This window comes from Lytechinus pictus, chromosome 9, assembly GCF_037042905.1.
Source record: "Lytechinus pictus isolate F3 Inbred chromosome 9, Lp3.0, whole genome shotgun sequence".
NCBI lineage: Eukaryota > Metazoa > Echinodermata > Echinoidea > Temnopleuroida > Toxopneustidae > Lytechinus > Lytechinus pictus.
The window spans coordinates 25,173,359-25,192,071 of NC_087253.1; the positions used below are offsets into that span (position 1 = coordinate 25,173,359).

The 18,713-nt window shown below is 38.3% G+C and overlaps 1 protein-coding gene across 2 annotated transcripts in view; it reads right to left on the reverse strand.

Annotated features, from left to right (window-relative positions):
- The window catches only part of LOC129268077 (xylosyl- and glucuronyltransferase LARGE2s-like), a 22,054-nt gene extending 21,038 nt beyond the window's left edge, over positions 1–1,016 (reverse strand). Inside the window, exon 1 of one of the 2 annotated variants that reach the window (XM_064104978.1) lies at positions 890–1,016. The gene's annotated coding sequence lies outside the window, so the exon portion shown is untranslated. Of the gene's footprint in view, positions 1–878 lie in introns of both variants that reach the window. The other variant, XM_064104979.1, reaches the window with a different exon arrangement.
- Positions 1,017–18,713: the final 17,697 nt, after the last annotated feature.

The following is an 18,713-nucleotide window of genomic DNA, read 5'->3' on the forward strand; positions in this document are numbered from 1 at the left end:
ATAATGTCCATGCTGAATATACAATGTATGCACAATAAATGAGTAATTGTAAAAAAGAACATTCTTAAAGCTAAATGAACGTAGTTGCAGTAAAACACTGATTTCGTGAGAAAGTCTGTAAAACCAAGGTAAAGTATTGATATATCATCGTGGATCTAGATCTGGTACAGTTACATAAACTGAACTATGTGAAATCATAATATCTCGCTAAAAAACGATCACACTGAAGATCGCCAACACAGATAGGCACACGTGGGACAGTGTATTATTATTGCTGGAATAAAGACCCGACGGAAGTGACCGAATCCGCGCTTATTTTGCTTATTTCTCAGCAATTGCACAATTTCTTCCAGAATCCTTTGGCACATATTTTTTATTCATACAGACACTTTGGTGATCATTATATTAAATTCTGTAAAAAGTCATTTTGAGATCATTCCCACAACTGGAATTTATCTTTAAAAGTGGTATGAATAGTTAAATCAAAATTCATGGCTATTGTGAGCCTCCCTTTAGCAATAAAATTCAATTCCATATCGTAGTGATGTCGTATCAATATGGCTATATGCTGTGATTTAAAGCCGATTTGGACTTCAATCCTCTTGATCAAGATGCTACATTAAAAAAAAAAAGCATCATATTTTTATTATTTTTGTAATACATGATTAAATCATGCCAAAATTAAAATGGAAAAGGATCATACAAATTTAAGGATTGGCAATTTAAACAAAAGAAGCATAAAACAATTTCAACTGTTAACATCCATTTTAAATGCAAAATGTGAATTGTTAAAAAATCACATCATATTAGGACAGCATCATGTGAGGGGGGGGGGGGGCTCTAAAAGAAAGAAAAATAAACCTATTTTTGGTAATCACCAGTAACTCACGTTCACCTGCGGTTCTTCAAAGTCTGTAAGGAGAACGGTTTACCCACAATCCTTTGTGCTCTGACAGTCTAGCTCACATGTTCAAGTGCTCCAGTTGATGTAGAAATTAATAAAAAACCATTTACCTAGGGTATCAAAGTGAAGAAAGAAAAGAAACAAACTTGCTTTTTTAAATTTCAAAATTAGAGAAGTGCTTAATTCATTTTATCCCCCCCCCCCATCGCTTTGTATATTTTGTATGAAACAAAAATAAAAAAAGAATAGAAATATCTTTTGAAAAATGAAATTAGTTTTCTTCTTTTTAAATTTTTTTCATGAATTTTGTTTGTAATAACTTTGTAACTGTTTTGCCTCATTTAATCCATTGAATTAAAGGACAAGTCCGTGACCCAAACATTGAGCCGATTTAAAATCAAACAAGCATAATGCTGAAATTTCATTAAAATCAGATCAAGATGTAAAAAATTGTAAAATTATAAATTATTTTGGGTGAAACGAGTTGTTTAATGCAGTTTAGATATCACAGATTATAAGAATTTTGATAAAATATCTACAGGTGCATTTTGTACAAAGTCAATGGTACTTGCAAGTCTCTGGCAACTTTTTTTCAACCTTGATTTATTGAGGTCCCAATGCCCCCTAGAGTGCCACTAGTAGACCTAGAGCAACCCAACCGGAATTTGACATGTGCCTCCATTCGACAAGGCACTCTTATTTCATAAGCCAGCACAATCACCACAACACACACGAAACAGTATTGGTAATACAAATAATGCCAATGGCAATGCCACTGCTGGAGGTGTTAATACTAGAGCAAGTAGTGGTAATAACCGAGGCAGACGGAGAGTAGGGAATGCAGGATCAGGAAAGCATTCCGGGAGTCCTGCATCACAACGGAGTAGCCAGCCTAGATCTAGCTCTCAACCTATTCAGGCTCGTACTACTGAAATTGCACCTGCTGGTTATAGTGTGTGGGTTTGTAAATTGTGTGACATTGAGTTTGATCATGATGAAGATAAACTTGTTGTTTGCAGTAGATGCGATTATGCATTCTGTGTGTCTTGCCTGCAAATGCCCGATGATCAGTATGATTTTCTGGCAAACTCTAGTGCTGATCTACATTGGTATTGTCCAGATTGCAAACATCCTGCTCTCCATGCTGTGCACGATGACTTTGAAATTGAGGAGAGGTGTCAGGTTTATTTTTCCAAATTGGCTGCTAGGATGGATCATTTTGAGGCACAATTAGCAGTCAAAGCCGATGTTTCAGTAACAAATGAGCTATTTCGCAGGGTTGAGAAGTTATATGGAGATAGTGAAGGTACTTGGATGAATATTGACCGGCTATTCAGAGAAATTGATCAGTTGCAGGCCAGTCGCAGTGGTCTGGATGAGTCTGTTACTGCTGCCTATATCAATGAAATGGATGCAAGAAATAAGAGAAAGAAAAATGTGATACTTTTCAATGTGGAAGAGGAAGGTGATGACATAACATCTTGTAAGGAGCATGATCCATCTGTTGCATCAAATCTAATCTCCACGATGGATGAGTCGGTTGGTAGCGTTGATCCTAATGACTGCAGGCGACTTGGCCAGAGAAATGCAAGTCAGGGTGACCAAAAACCCAAGCCTCGCCCACTCCGGGTGACAGTAGCATCTGAGCAACAGAGGGATGCTATACTAAAGAATGCTAGTAGGTTGAGGGAGAATGTAGCGTCTAAGCACATTGCTATTCGTAAAGATATGACACCCATGGAGAGACAGCGTCACCGTGAAAATGCTAAGAAATGGAGAGCACAGCACGCTCAAACTGAACGGGGCCCTGGATCTGGAAGGTCAGAAAGCCTCCGATCCAATGGGCATCCCAAGACAACTCCGCACAACCAGACTGGTCCGCAGGATCCATCGGGCTTTCCCCCATTGGGTGAAAGTCAACAGTCAAAAAAGTAAATGACTTCCCATACAAATGTGATTGTAGATATGTTAGTTATTGCAAATGTGTTAGTATTTGTAAATGCGTTGGTGCTTTTATTCAGTTAATCCGTTGTGTTAGGTGTTCCCGGCAACACGTTAGAGCTAATGTAAGTATTCAAGATACAAAAGATGTTCCAGAATCGTTATTGCCACCCCTTAATAGTAATACACAGTTGATTGATGACACAATTTTACTTGAAAATCCAACTCATATTATTAATAAACTTTTACTTGATGACACTATTTTTGATACACAGTCAATTGGGGACACTTTCTCCAATTCACAGTCAAACGATGACACGCTTAAATCTATGAGATGTATATACACAAATGCTGATTCATTACGTAATAAAATGGCTAAACTTAAGACTTTCATCGTGAACGAAAAACCCCACATTATTGCTGTTACTGAAGTCAAACCAACAAATTTCAGAGAAATTCAACTCGAAGATTTTACTTTGAATGAATATGTAATACACTTCACTAATGTTACTAATGCCCCTGGTAGGGGAATTATCATTTATGTTCATAAATCTTTGAGTGCTAATGCCGTCGACGTATCATCGCGCCAAGACTTTGATGAAGTCGTTTTGGTTGAATTGCATTTAAGGGGTAAAGATAAGCTCTTAATTGGTTGTTTTTATAGAAGTGACAGTGGAAGTAAGGCAAATAACATGGCATTGTTAAGCACAATAGGGAGTATTTCAAGGACGAATTATAGTCATATTCTATTAATGGGGGATTTCAATTACCCAGATATCAACTGGGATTCATGGACGACTTCCAAGAATGAGAATAGTGAAGAATTTCATTTCATTGAATGTGTACGTGATGCCTTTTTGTATCAACATGTAACACACCCTACCAGGTTCAGGCATGGTTTCAAACCGAACATCCTTGACTTAATTTTTACAAATAGAGATGATCTTATTTCAACAGTACAACACTGCAGTCCTTTGGGTTCTAGTGACCATGCTATATTGCTGTTCAAACTGAACTGTTATTATGATCAGTCCAGTAGCATGAAAAAAGTATTTCTTTATGACAAAGCTAATTTTGTTGATATGAGGGAAGCCTTGGCTTCATTGGACTGGCGTACTCAAGAACAATTTCTAGAACACAATCGTGGGGCAAGAAAGGTGATTTCCCCATAGATAAAGATACTCTTTCACTAATAAAGAAAAAACATAGGAGTTGGGAGCGCTATCTTAGAGATAAAACAGAAAGCAAGAAGAAGACTTATAAAAGGCTTCGAAATAGGGTCAAAACAGCTACTAGACGACTCCAGAAAAACTATGAAAAAAATATTGCTAAGGCAGTTAAATTGAATCCAAAGAGATTTTGGCAATATGCGCACTTCAAAACAAAGATTAGAACTGGAGTGGCATCTCTTAGGAATCCACAAACGGCTGAACTTGCTGAGGGAGATCGAGATAAAGCAGACATTTTACTTGATTATTTTTCTACTGTTTATACCACTGAGCCTCCTGGTGATATTCCTACCCCTGCTCAGCATAGTGTAGTTGAAGATTTTAGTGAAATTGTGGTAAATGAAGATGATGTCCTTTCTTTGCTTTCCAAACTTGATGTTTCCAAGTCTCCAAGGCCAGATGGGTTCCATCCTAGGACTTTACGTGAAGTAGCTCCAGCAATTGCTCTACCTTTGAGTATCATTTACCAAACTTCTTTGCAGAAAGGTGTTGTTCCCTGTGACTGGAAATCTGCCAATGTGAGTGCTGTTTTTAAAAAAGGTGATAGATCGCTTCCATCAAATTATAGGCCGATAAGCCTTACATGTATACACGTAGCTTGTAAACTTTTCGAATCCATTTTACGCAATGAGATTCTTGATCATATGAATTCAAATAGATTTTTCAGTGATAGGCAGTATGGTTTTTTGCCTGGTCGTTCTACTATGCTTCAGTTGCTTAATGTCGTTGATGAGTGGTCTAAAGCTCTTAAAGAAAGGGGTACAATCGATGTAATTTATTTAGACTTTATGAAGGCCTTTGACAAGGTACCTCACCGTCGACTGCTTGAAAAGGTCCGTAGTTTTGGTATAAATGAACAGGTGATTAGTTGGATCGAGGCATTTCTTGTTGGAAGGAGACAGAGAGTGTGTGTGAATGGCGAGTTCTCAAGTTGGGGACATGTAGATAGCGGAATTCCGCAAGGGAGTGTCCTTGGACCTGTGTTATTTTTGTTATATATTAATGATCTCCCAGATGTTGTTACTGGAAGTAATGTTTATCTTTTTGCTGATGATACCAAGTTGTTCAAGTATATAAGAGATCAGAATGATTGCAATTCCCTCCAGAGTGATCTTGACCATCTGAAATGCTGGTCAGAAAAATGGCTGCTGAAATTCAACCCCAAGAAATGTAGTGTACTCTCTATTAGTAACACGCAGGACCGACAAGAAGCTTTTGCATACACTTTAATGAATGATGCGCTTGAACATGTCACCAACTTGGGTATTGTAATTGATGATAAACTCAGCTTTGAAGAGCACATGCAATCGAAGATAAACAAGGCCAACAGGCTAATAGGTTTGATCAGACAAACTTTTTTTTATCTAGACAAAAATAACTTTGCATTGTTGTATAAGTCGCTTGTCCGACCACAAGTTGAGTATGTCCATGCTGTGTGGAACCCCGTATTGAAGAAACATATATGCATTAGAGAACGTACAAAGAAGGGCAACAAAATTAGTCCCAGAATTAAGGAAGCTTTCCTATCCACAACGACTTAAACAGTTAAAAATCCCAACTCTGGCGTATCAAAGAGTTAGGGGTGACATGATTGAAACATATAAACACTTTAATAATTATGATCTATGTACAAAACTTAATTTAGAAGAAAAATATAGTGAACATACCAGAGGTCACAGTAAAAAATTGTTCATACCAAGGACAAAGACCCGGAAATATAGGAATTCTTTTTATGTTAGAATACGTAAGACATGGAATAGCCTAAATAATGAAGTTTTCACTGCCCCAAGTGTGCAGTTTTGGTGCTGCCCTGGATAGATGCTGGAAAATGAGCCAATAAAATATGACTACGAAAGCCCTGTTCCCGGAAGTGAGCCAGCCATCTTGAGGAGGAAAAACCTAGAACTGAATACTGAGGCATAACATGCCTACATTCAGAAACTTCCCTAGGTATCCCTAGGTAACAAATTGTTACATGCACATGGACAACATCACTCACCAAATAAATGTCCTGACTTCAACTCCAAAATCCCCTTTAAACAGTCAAATTTCGGTATTAAAAATGTGGATTCTGCACCATATTTTCAAAGCACATGGAGGCGTGGCTCAACTCAAATTTAAGAAGCAGGATCGCCGTAAATGGATTGAAAATAAAGAAATCTGTGGTTTTGTTCTGAGCTTCTTCTTCTTATGTTGGTTTGAGTGGCGATTTGTCATATTGACTATAGTCGCCATTGACTCTTTTGAGATAGGTGCTGTATAGGTGCTGTGCTGTGCTTTGCTTTGGAACTTTCCCAAAAATCCATCAAAATCTTTGCAATCCTTCTATTACTGGAGTTATAATACCTCACTATTTGCTTTTCTGCTTCAAAAAGACCATTTAGCAGAAATTTTTAGGAGAAAACTGAGCTCCTGATAGAAGAATTTGAGCCCTGAATTCAGGTCATTTTCTCTACACTTATGACAGTGTTCATCCTGGTCCCAGACATGGGCTCTGTTGTTTGTATGTACATGTACTGTACATGCACATAGCATTGGTGATTGGATATCTCATTCAACTATAACAATCCTCAGTGAAACACAAACTTTGTTGTATCCTGATGCATCATCGTATATAACTGCATTCTTCACCTGTTTTTAGTTGAGGCTCATCTTGCTCAAAAGGGAAATTTTACTTCAGTTTTCTGCTTTGGACTTGTATTGCATTGCCATTGCTTTGGAGTTCACCCTATTTTTGAGAGCTACATCACTCCAATTTGTATGGTGAGTTGACCTGCAGCCCAACTAGATACATAATGTCTCTATTTTTAAAGAAGATTTCGCCATCTGGCAAATATAAAACAAGAGCCAAAAAGATCGCTACTGGAGCCAATGCAAGTTTGATTACCGGTACTAGTGAAGAGGAAGATAGTGTGTTAGGATTATCAGAAAATGACCTATCACAAGGGAATAAATCAAGTCAATCTTGCCGTAAAAAGAAAACGGTAATCTCTAGGGGAACAAAGACAAAACCAAATACTGAAAGAGAAAAGGATAGGAAAGTACCAACCCAATCCAAACTCAAGAGCAGCAATCCTGTTAAACAACATTCTGAGTTTAGCTGCAGCACATGCAATACTACTGTACCTGCTCTTGTTGGCTGTAATTTCTGTGATAATTGGAACTGCATAAAATGTTCTTGTCTCTCAAAAGCAGTGTTCAATGAAATAGGAGAATTCAACAATCTGCATTGGTACTGTGGTAAATGCATAAGTCAGGTAAATATGTTGCTCAGTAATGGAAATCTGGCCCAAAATCACAGGAGTTCCCAAACTGAAGTCTGTGACAGAATACAAAAAGAGAAGTCGCATATACAGAGCATGGAAACTGCCATCATATCTTTAAAATCAAAAGTTGATCAAATACAAATAAGCTGTGACAAGTTGATTGATCAAAGGCAGATATCTGTAGCCCAGAATGCAGAAACCACTCCTGACGATAAACGACCATCAACATCAAAAGTTGAAAAGACTTTGCTTTTCTCTGAAGTTGTCAAAGGAACTCGAAAGGAAAATGATCGTGCAGGACTAGATCTACTTGAAGAACATGCTGATAGAGAAAAAAGGAGTAAGAATCTCATTGTCCACAACATTCCTGAAAGCGAAAGTAGAGATGTGAAGGTCAGACAGCAGAAAGATAAGGATATTGTGCAGACAATTATCAACGGAGAGTTACAGATTGACGATGTGAAAATCAAGAAGGCTGTTAGACTTGGTGGTAAATACCAAGACAAGGCAAGACGCCCCCGACTGCTTCTGGTGGAAATTGAAGGCTCTCGAGAAGAAGTCCTCTCTAAAGCTAGAAACTTGCGTCTTTCTGAAAATTGGGCAAATGCTTACATTGACCCAGATAGAACCCCTCAACAAAGAGCACAGCACAAGGAGCTTCGTACAGAACTCAAAAGACGAAGAGAGGCAGGTGAACAGAACATCACCATCAAACTGGACAAAATCATACAGTCCAGGAAAAGACCCCAAAAGCACAAGAAGCGAGTAAGTGCTCAGGTACAAGCAGTTCCTGCCGATACTGAACACTTACAAGATGGAACTATTGAAGCTGTAGAGGGTTTACATGTACAAGGAGAAATACAAGCTCAAGGAGATCTTGTGCTAAATCGGAAAGGAAATAAGCCAGAAATGAACGAAGAAGGAACTTATCAGGAAACTCAACATTCATTCGGTAAGGAGCATTCTAAAGATGGAAAACAAGAAATTGATCAGAAAATTGAAGTACATGCCCCAAGAAAACAAGGAATTGATAATGAAATTTGCGGTTCAGATGCTGTAGTTGAAAACACACAACCACATGGCATGCCAGAAAGTGCAGATGTCAGGGCCAACTTCAAGAGACCATATGCAGAGGATGAGGGGAGTGAAAGTAGGAAACTAGGAAATGAAGCATCTGCTGAAGCTGAACCTCGTTTACATGTACCTACAAGTAATGAGGGTGGAGCATGTAGTATCTGACTAAATGCTTTCACTCCGAGCCGTGCAGGAATTGGAAAAACAGATAGATCTCACAAGATATCTTCAACATATACATGTATATGTGGATTGGAATCAAGAACAAACCAGACATTTCTTTTAAAAGTATCTGCTCAAGTACATTTAGATGAAATAGAAGAATCTGATGCAGAAATGGAGAAAGAAATAGACAAATCACATGCAGAACCAGAGAAAGAAATAGAAGAATCTAAGGTAGAAACAGAGGAGTCTGGTGCAGAAATAGAGAAAGAAATAGACAAATCCAATGCCGAAATGGAGAAAGAAATAGAGGTATCTGATTCAGAAATGATCAAATTCAATGGAGAAATTGAGGAATCGAAGGCAGAAATGGAGACAGAAATAGAGGAGTCTGTTACAGAAATGGAGAAACGACTAGACAAATCCAAAGCAGAAATTAAGGATGAAATGGACAAATCCAATGCTGGAATGGAGGAAGTAATAGAGGAATCGGATGCAGAAATGGAGACAGAAATAAACCTATTCAATTCCATAATGGAGAAAGAATTAGAGGAATCAAAGGCAGAAATAGAGGAGTCTGTTAATACAGAAATGGAGAAAGGAGTATATGTGGACAAATCCGATGCAGAAATGGATAATGAAATAGAAGAACCAGATGCAGAAGTGGAGAAAGAAATAGAGGAATCTATTAAGGTAGAAATGAAGGAAGAAATAGAGGAATCTGACATTGAAATGGAGAAAGAAATAGACAAGTCCAATGCAGAATTTGAGAATAAAATGGACAAATCCAAGGCCAAAATAGAGAAAGAAATAGAGCAATTTGATGCAGAAATAGAGGAAGAAATCAAGGAGTCTGATCCAGTAATTGAGAAAGAAAAATACATAACTGATACAGAAATTGAGAAAGAAATAGCCAAATTTGATGCAAAAATAGAGACAGAAATAGAGGAGTCTCCTACAGAAATTGAGAAAGAAATAGATAAATCTGATACAGAAATAGAGAAAGAAATCGACAAAAGTGATGCAGAAATAGAGAGAACTGATTCAGAAATGGAGAAAGAAATGGACAAATCTGATGCAGAAGTGGAGAAAGATATAGAGGAATCTAATGCAAAAAGAAACACTAAAGAATCTGACTCAAATGGAGATAAGGACTCTGACACAGACATGGGAGAAATTCTCTCAATTGATGCACGTACAATACTTGATGTACTTGTTGATACTTATGATAGAGAAATTGATGCAAACACTGCGGAAACTGGAGACCGTGACTTTGACATTCCAAACACAGAAATTAGAGAAATAGACTCAGATCCTACGGAGGTAAATGACTACGATGCAGACAGAGATATTGAGGAAATTGTCTCAATTCATGCAGAAATAGGAGATATTGACTCTGATAATACTGATATAGAGGGTGAGGAATTTAACTCTGAAGAAGCAGATACAGAAGATGAAGAAAATGATGATAATTCAGAAACAGGAGAAACTAACTCAGATGATACAGAAACAGAAGAAGAATCTGATGAGAGGCGTTTGACTGATGATGACACAGTAAGCGAAGGAGAGTTTGGCGAGACGCACAGGAAAGCAGGTGCCGACTCCAATATTGGACAATTGAAAATTTTGTATACCAATAGTGACTGCCTACTCAACAAACTGGATGAACTTTCCCTGCTGCTGGAACAACGAACTATTGATATTATTGTCATCTGTGAATGCCTGCCCAAAAATTGTGATATCAAGCCGACTGTGCAAAATTATCAGCTTGAAGACTATGTCCTGTTTTCAAACATTGACAAAGAAGATGTAAGAGGAGTCTTGGTGTATGTGCACAAACGTTATGCTACTTTAGTCAAGGAAATATTTTTTGAGTCAAACTTCAACGATTGTGTGTGGATAAATATGAAGCTGAAGGGAATGGACTCATTAACTCTGGGATGCATTTACCGTAGTCCAACTCCAAACATAGATATGTCAACTACTGATACGATGACTGAGATGCTGTGTAAAGTTGCAGATAGCAATCCTTCGCACCTTATCATCGTTGGTGACTTTAATTACCCAAACATCAACTGGGAGAACTGGACATCCCATCATTCACATGAACAGAAGTTTATCGACTGCTTGAGTGACTGTTTCCTCCATCAGCATATAGATGAGTGCACACGATACCGGACAGGACAACAACCACATATACTGGACCTATTGATCACTAATGAGGAAGGAATGATTGGAAATATCTCTTACTTACCTGGCCTGGGTCTAAGCGATCATCAATGTATCCTTATTCATGTGAAATTGTATGCCGAACAAACATTGAGAAAAGAAGAAAGGTATCGATACCATAAAGGCGACTACCAGGCAATGAATGATGCCATCATTGACATAGATTGGTATAGTGAACTGGAATCTATGAATGTAGATGAGTCATGGAACTTCTTCTCAACCATCTATCAAGCAACAATAGACCAACACATCCCTAAAACCACAGGGGTTAGGCTAAAGAAGAAGAAACTCTGGATGACAAAGGAAGCTATCAGACAACACAAGAAGAAACAGAGATCTTGGAAAAGATTTCGTGACAGTGGAGATGATGTCGACTATCAGCGATCAAGAAAAGAGGCCATCAAACTTCGTAAAATGACGAGGAATCTTCGCAGGAAGTTTGAAAAGGACATTGCAAACAATATCAAGTCTAACCCCAAAGCCTTCTGGAGATATGCAAATAGCTCAAGAAGATGCAGAGCTAATTTTGGGGTCATGAAAAATAAACATGGAACCACTGCTGAGAATGACGAGGACAAAGCAGAACTCTTTAACCTCTTCTTCAACAGTGTATTTACAGATGAAAATGTGCAGCAGATTCCAACTTTGGAAGATAGACATAAGGGTAATCTCCTAACTGATCTGGACATTACCACAAGTAATGTAAAGAACAAACTGAAATTGCTGAAGAGTTCAAAATCAGCTGGACCTGATGGATTTCACCCGAGAGTTCTAAAAGAAACTGCTGGAACAATTTGCACACCTCTTGCACTTATCTTCAGAAAGTCCTTGAAAGAAGGTAATCTCCCGCAGTCATGGAAAGATGCAAATATCACACCAATACATAAGAAAGGAAAGAAGGATGCTGTTGAAAACTACAGACCAATAAGCCTGACTTCAGTTATCGGAAAGATCATGGAATCTGTTGTGCGTGATGCCATTCTCAATCAACTTATTCAGAATGACTTATTGTGTGATGCACAACACGGATTTCTACCAGGAAGGTCTTGTGTCACACAACTGCTTGAAGTCATGGAATTGTGGACTGCCTCTCTTGATGAAGGATGTGAAGTTGATACCATCTACCTTGATTTCTGTAAAGCTTTCGATTCTGTGCCCCATGAACGACTGATGAACAAACTCAGATCCTATGGTATAACAGGTAGTCTGGGGAAATGGCTTTACAGCTTCTTGACCCATCGGAGGCAGAGAGTCGTCGTGAATGGAAAAACTTCACAGTGGTTACCTGTTAGAAGTGGAGTGCCTCAGGGTAGTGTCCTCGGACCGACGGTTTTTGTGGTATTCATCAACGATCTCCCTGAGGTAGTAAGCAGTATCGTAAAGATATACGCTGACGACACCAAACTCTTCAGAGAGATCAGAATGGAAGATGACTATGACAGGCTACAAGCTGACTTAGACAACTTAGCTGAGTGGTCCAAGAAGTGGCAGCTCCAGTTTAATACAACGAAGTGCAGATCCCTCCATCTAGGTCATCAGAATACCCATCATCAGTATCATCTAGATGGAGATGTGCTGGAGGAAGTTTCAGAGGAAAAAGACTTGGGAGTCATTATGGACTCTCAACTGAAATTCCATTCCCAAGTAGCCAACGCAGTCTTGAAAGCTAATCGTGTGCTTGCTATGATTCGACGCACTTTCTTGCATAGAGACAAAGAAAACATCAAAAGGTTGTACAAGTCACTCGTGAGACCAATTCTTGAATATGCGAATGGAATATGGTACCCAAGATATGCTTCTGACTTGAAGGCTATTGAGAAAGTCCAGCGACGAGCGACCAAGCTAGTACCAGCCCTGAAAGAAATGGACTATGGCAGAAGACTGCGTGAAATGAAATTACCCTCCATCAAGTACAGACTGCGCAGAGGAGACATGATACAAACCTATAAAATAATTTATGGCATTGATGATGTGAATAGAGACCTATTCTTCACATCAGCTACCACTCAAGCAACGCGTGGCCACCCTTACAAGCTATTTTTGAAAAGGAGTAGACTGGCAGTGAGACAAAACACCTTCAGTGTTAGAGTGGTTAATGACTGGAACTCCTTGCCTACTGAGGTAGTCACAGCATCAACAATCAATGGCTTCAAGACAAAGTTAGACAAGTTCTGGTCTGCGTGGCATTATGTTCACGCATGGGAATAGTGCCTATTTCATTCCAATACATTAATTGGCACAGCACATTGCACAAATAGCACAGACTCAGTTTTCGAACTTATCCAAGCTAGGAAGACAACAAGCTAGGAAGACAACAAGATAGGAAGACAACAAGATAGACCTGGAAACTTGACTGCAGGAACAACTGTATTTTTCCAGTAGATGCGGTATAAAGGTATAAAGGTATAAAGACTCTTTCTAAAAAACTCACTTCTCACATAATATTATTACCAATATGATGTATACATGAAATATTTTTCTTGTGCATCCTTCTAATATAAAAAGGATGATTATAGTATATACAAAAGTTTGTCGTAACTCTTGTCAAAATGGCATATAAAAAATCTTCACCAAAAACAAGCCGCTTTCTTCAGCCCAGTTCAAACTAGCTTGCGAAAATTCTCGCAAATTTACGGTCGTATCTTCAAAATAACAAATAAAAAACTGAAAACACTCTACCGCATAAATTTCATTTGCACAAAAATCAATTGACAGCATGCTAACGGAAGGCCCCAACGTTACGCGACGCAAGCGTCCGTATCGTGGGTGAAGAACAATAGAAAACAAGATGGCGGCGTAAACATCGGGCAAGTCTCTTCCGTCTATTCATGATATTTTCCTCATTTTTTTAAATGAATTCTTGTCTAAAAATAAAATCCATAGCGTAGAAATGTCGGAAATGAAGTTGTATCCCATGTACATGATTTAGGGCTAGATCTTTTAGAAAAAAAGTAGAAATCTTGTGGGCGAAAGTTTCAATTTTTGTGGTGGTACACGCAAAAGTATAGGAAGGAAGACCTGGCTTCGTACGACTATGAGAGTAACCTTATCCTTACGTTAGTAAATGATTTTTACTCTCTAGAAGCCTCCTGGCTATTCCCTCCCCAGCTCCATAGATCACCGAGTTGGTAAAGCCATCAGAGGAGGAAGAAAAATACGATCACTGACGAATATTAATGGTATACCGTATGGGTACTAGTATTCAACCCGGCATAATTCAAAGATTTTGACATATTCCCCAAAATATTTAGAAATAGGGAATTTATCTTAATTTCACACCTTTGTTATTTCCAGGGTAATCTGTAATATTTTCTTTGTCAATCTGTCGACTGTATGCGCGGAGGATCGAATTATGCGGCGATTGCCTTTTGCACTGAATGGTACTAGTATTCAACCTAGTGAGGATTGATAGCAAATCTCAAAAGGGTTTAGATTGCTAAATTAGATCTAGATCTATGTAAATCTCTGGCTTTGATTAATTCCCTGTTTGGTCTCATCTCAAATGGTCTAGACTCTAGTCCATAGTCGGACGGGACAAGGGCAGATTGAGAGATAGGGCCATCTTTCATCGCTAGGTTGAATACTAGTGCCGACGGGTTGAATACTAGTACCAAAATCCGTCGCCGTATTGGCGTATAATTCGATCGCCCGCGCACACAGTCAACTGGTTGAAGAAAAAAATAACGGAAAAAGAATAACCAGCATTTGCTCTTAGAAATAAGACGGGTCTGAAATTCAGGTAAATTCTATATTTCTATATATTTGAGGAAACTCTCCAAACGGGTTGAATACTAGTGCCCTTACGGCACTCTAGGCGACACCCCAATACTTACCCGTGTTAATAAACTGGGACTCCACTCATGCGCATTTGGGCCGCCCTAGCTTAGAACTAAGCAATATTATCTAGAAATTGTTCAACTGTAGTCATAAAATATGTTCTATTAAATAAATTGATAATGTTTAATCGGTACTCACCGGTTCTTTTGTTGCATTTTCAGACCATTTCTCACAATTCTTCGTAAATATTTGCGGCAAATTTTGTCGCCATAGACAGCTATACGTCCATCTTTATTAATAAATGGAGCGCCCTTTACGATAGTTGTTAATGCCGCGGAGAAATCGTTAGGCATTTTGGCATGTGTTCAAGGCGTTCTTTCTGTTTTATTTTTTATATTGAAGATTGTGCATTTGTTGAATAGCGCCGTCTACGTCAGGTATGAGATCGAGTGTATAAATACACTCTTCCAAAATAATTATGATTCCGACCTGGCGCTGTTTAACTTCAATCTCTTTCACCTAAATTAGCGATGAATGCTATCATTATAAAATATATATTATTAACGTCTGACGAAAAGAATAATCAACCGATCAGCTGACGAGAACGCGAATCACGTGATCTTCATATCAGCTTCGATCGCGAGTCAGAAGTGAAGAGCGACTGCCCAGAAAATCAGGAAAAAGCCGTGAAAATGTAAGTTCCCCTTCATTTCTTTCATTTTTTTGTTGTTGCTAACGATGCATTTACACTATAAAATTATAATTTAAATAAGAGAAAGGAATATAGCTTGTATGATGGGGGGACCTAAAGCTACGCACTTTGATTTCAAACAATAAAAACTATCCCAATTTTAATATTTCAACAAATATCTTTCACTAATTTGTGGCAAACATTCTAAAGATCATTAACCAAGAAGAAAATATCGCAAAACTCACTAATACGAAAATCCCGCCGTGTTTTCCGAACACCTCTTGATTTCGCCACCCGATGAAGAAGGGGTCCTAAAGCTACGCACTTGATTTATCATGCAAAAAAATAGTATTTCCTGTGCCTCAATTTCTAAAATATATTCATATTATTATAGGAAAAAATGAAATTTAAGCGAATATAACTCCGAAATTCCAAACAGTTGTTGGTTTCTCTGCATTCATAGATTTACTGCAGCCTCTGTAGAAAAAATTGAATAGGAATCGTTCGTCACTCTGCAGTCACAGTTCCACACACAGAGTGCGCTTTTGCCATAAAAACTGTATGCGCGATGAGTGGTGCGTAGCAGCCATTAGGACCCGCGCAGCTTTAGGACCCCCTGCCATAGACCAAAAGCTTCGGTCTCTGTTATGTTGGTTGTTCAGCTGAACTCCGTTGGCTTCACTCACCAAATACAGAGACCGAAGTTCTAGCGCGATCTGTACAGGGGACTCAATGGCAATATGTTTATGTACTTAAGATCGGATAAAACGGGGAAGTGAATTTGCGCGACAGCCGAGGTAAGTCACTGTTTTTGTTCATTTTAACTTAATTTTTCACCATTTTTTGGCAATTAACGCCAAGGCAAGAGGGAATATTAATTTGCATTTTGGTCGCGTTAATTTTCAAAATTTTTATTCATTAAAGACAAAAATTGAAGAGCCCCGACGGGGGGATTTTGCATTGCAAGTCCCCTAATGGTGGCTGCACGCTAGCGAGCCGTCTGTGTACGAGGAGAAATTTTTTTTAAAAAAAGTTAAAAAACTCCTCGAAACAGACGGCTGCCAGCTGTCTACCCCTGCCATAGGCATAGCCCATACTTGTGATATAATAATATAGAAATATCCTGTTCTCAGAGATTTCTAACCAAAAATACTACTGATGTCGCCTATGAGGTCCATACATGTAATGTTTGGACCTCATTGGTACTAGGAGTGTCCTTACGGTACTGTCTACGCACTTCACACAAACAAAGTGAAACAAAGGATCATGATTTGTTTCAAACATATTTTTCAGCATGCGGGACTAAAAGCAAAATATTTTAGTGTACAAAGCAAACACTCGACAAAAGGATTGAAAAATGCATATATCACCAGCAATCTCAAATAATTATGCAACAACTTAATATCTCAGCTATCAAACTAACATATCATTCACCTCTTTTGATGCTGCAGGTGCGAGAAAAGTGTATTTATCGCATTTTTTGCACCGACATCAATCTGTCATCACATTCAGAGCTGAGAAAAAAAGTGTCGCATTATTTTTTTTTCTTCATTTCGTGACGTCGCCATCTGTCGGTAAAAGACAAGCAGTGCAGAAGAGTAGATCTTCCACTGATCAGTGGGATCTTCCAACGAATTTCTGTGGGATCTTCACTTTAAAAAAAAAAGGGGGGTCAATTTTTGTTCAGAAAATTTTCAACGAGCAGGAAAAAAAAGCCTTTACTTCCGATTGATTATGATTTGTGTCAGGGAAAATTTTACAAGCAAAGAAAAAAAAATGATTGCTCTCAAAGAACCATCAGCCAGATCCTTCAAAAGAATTGTCAAATGATGAGACCACGGACCCCGGGGGGGCCACTTCCATTGACGAGTGGATACCATGCGCGACCACGGGGTCTCGAAAAGCACCCTAAACACGTATTTTCCATGTTCTGAAAATGCACCCCTTAACAAGTATTGGCGTCTGAAACCCTACCCTTAACAAGTATTGGAAACAAAACTATACTCTTGGCAAGTATTCCTTGAAATGAACCCCTAAACAAGTATATTTTATTGTTGTGTCACGGGTCCGTCGGTCGTCGGTTTTACCTAATTTACACACCATTTGGTTTAGTAAGGTCCCACCTTCCTCACCTCGCGCAAATCGGACTCTAAACACTACGTAGTGTTGGGGCAAAAAGGACATCCTTTATACAACATTTTAATTTTGTTTTATCATCCCCGCAAATGTGACCCTAAACACGTAGCTTTCCTAGCGAAATAGATACCCTTTTTTCATTATTTTTTTGTTTTTGACACCCTTATCACGTTACGTACGTAACGTGCCCTATCTTGAAAAAGACATCCTTTTTACGTGTTTTCTTGGTCGCGCATGGTATCCACTCGTCAATGTAAGTGGCCCCCCCGGGCCACGGACACAGTTTAAAAGTCTTTTTAAAACAAAGTTGGAGAGAAACAAAGCAGGCAAACAATTTCGGTTCATGTCTTCACAGAATAATTACAAAGGATCGAGATTTAAACAAAATATATGGTGTAAAATTTACATAAACCCCTGAATTCAACACACATAATAATTATTCAGCCTTTAATTCCAGACCTCGAAATACTCTTTCCATATTATTATATTTTGTTCAATTCTCCCCTCCATGATTTTCTTTTGGACCACACCATGCACCTTTAGGATGTTAAACTGTTACTATATACCACTAATAATAATCGTTATTACATAATAGTAGTATTGAATACATGAGACTTGTACAGCACAAGAGTCCATCTTATGCCGCCCCAGAAGGAAAAAACAGTTTAACTGGTAACTCTGGAAATTGGAACATCGGTTTACTGGTCTAACTGGTCATACTGGTCCAGTTAAGATTTTACTGGTCCAGTTAAAAATTAAACTGGCCTAGAATTACTGGAATTTTATACTGGTGTTTCTGGTCTCACTGGTATCCAATTTAAGCTGGTCTTTACTGGTATTTTATGGTCTGACTTGTCCTCGAACTGGTCCTCGTACTGGTATACTGGATCAATTTATTATTTGCATTTGGTTTGTTATATACCATGGTCAGTGAAATGTGATGGAAAAGATGGTTAGGAAATTAATCTTTCTGCTGTTATTTTAAATGTGATATATGAAATTACACATTTTCATTGTGAATTAGTTCACAAACGTATTTAGAAAGTTTTTTTAACTACAATGAGTGCCATTGCAAAGATATTCCATTCTAAATCCTGATTTTTCTTTTAAAAACAGGAAATATGCAAATGAGGTAAACCACGTGATCAGCATCATCAGAATTACTGGTATTACTGGTCTTGACCAGTTCAATTTCAAACAATGAATTACTTTAGACCAGTTTACTATATCAGAGGAATATATCTTGCTTTGATCTTAATCATCGTTAAAGGAAATAATTATTTTAATGATAATGTTAATACTTG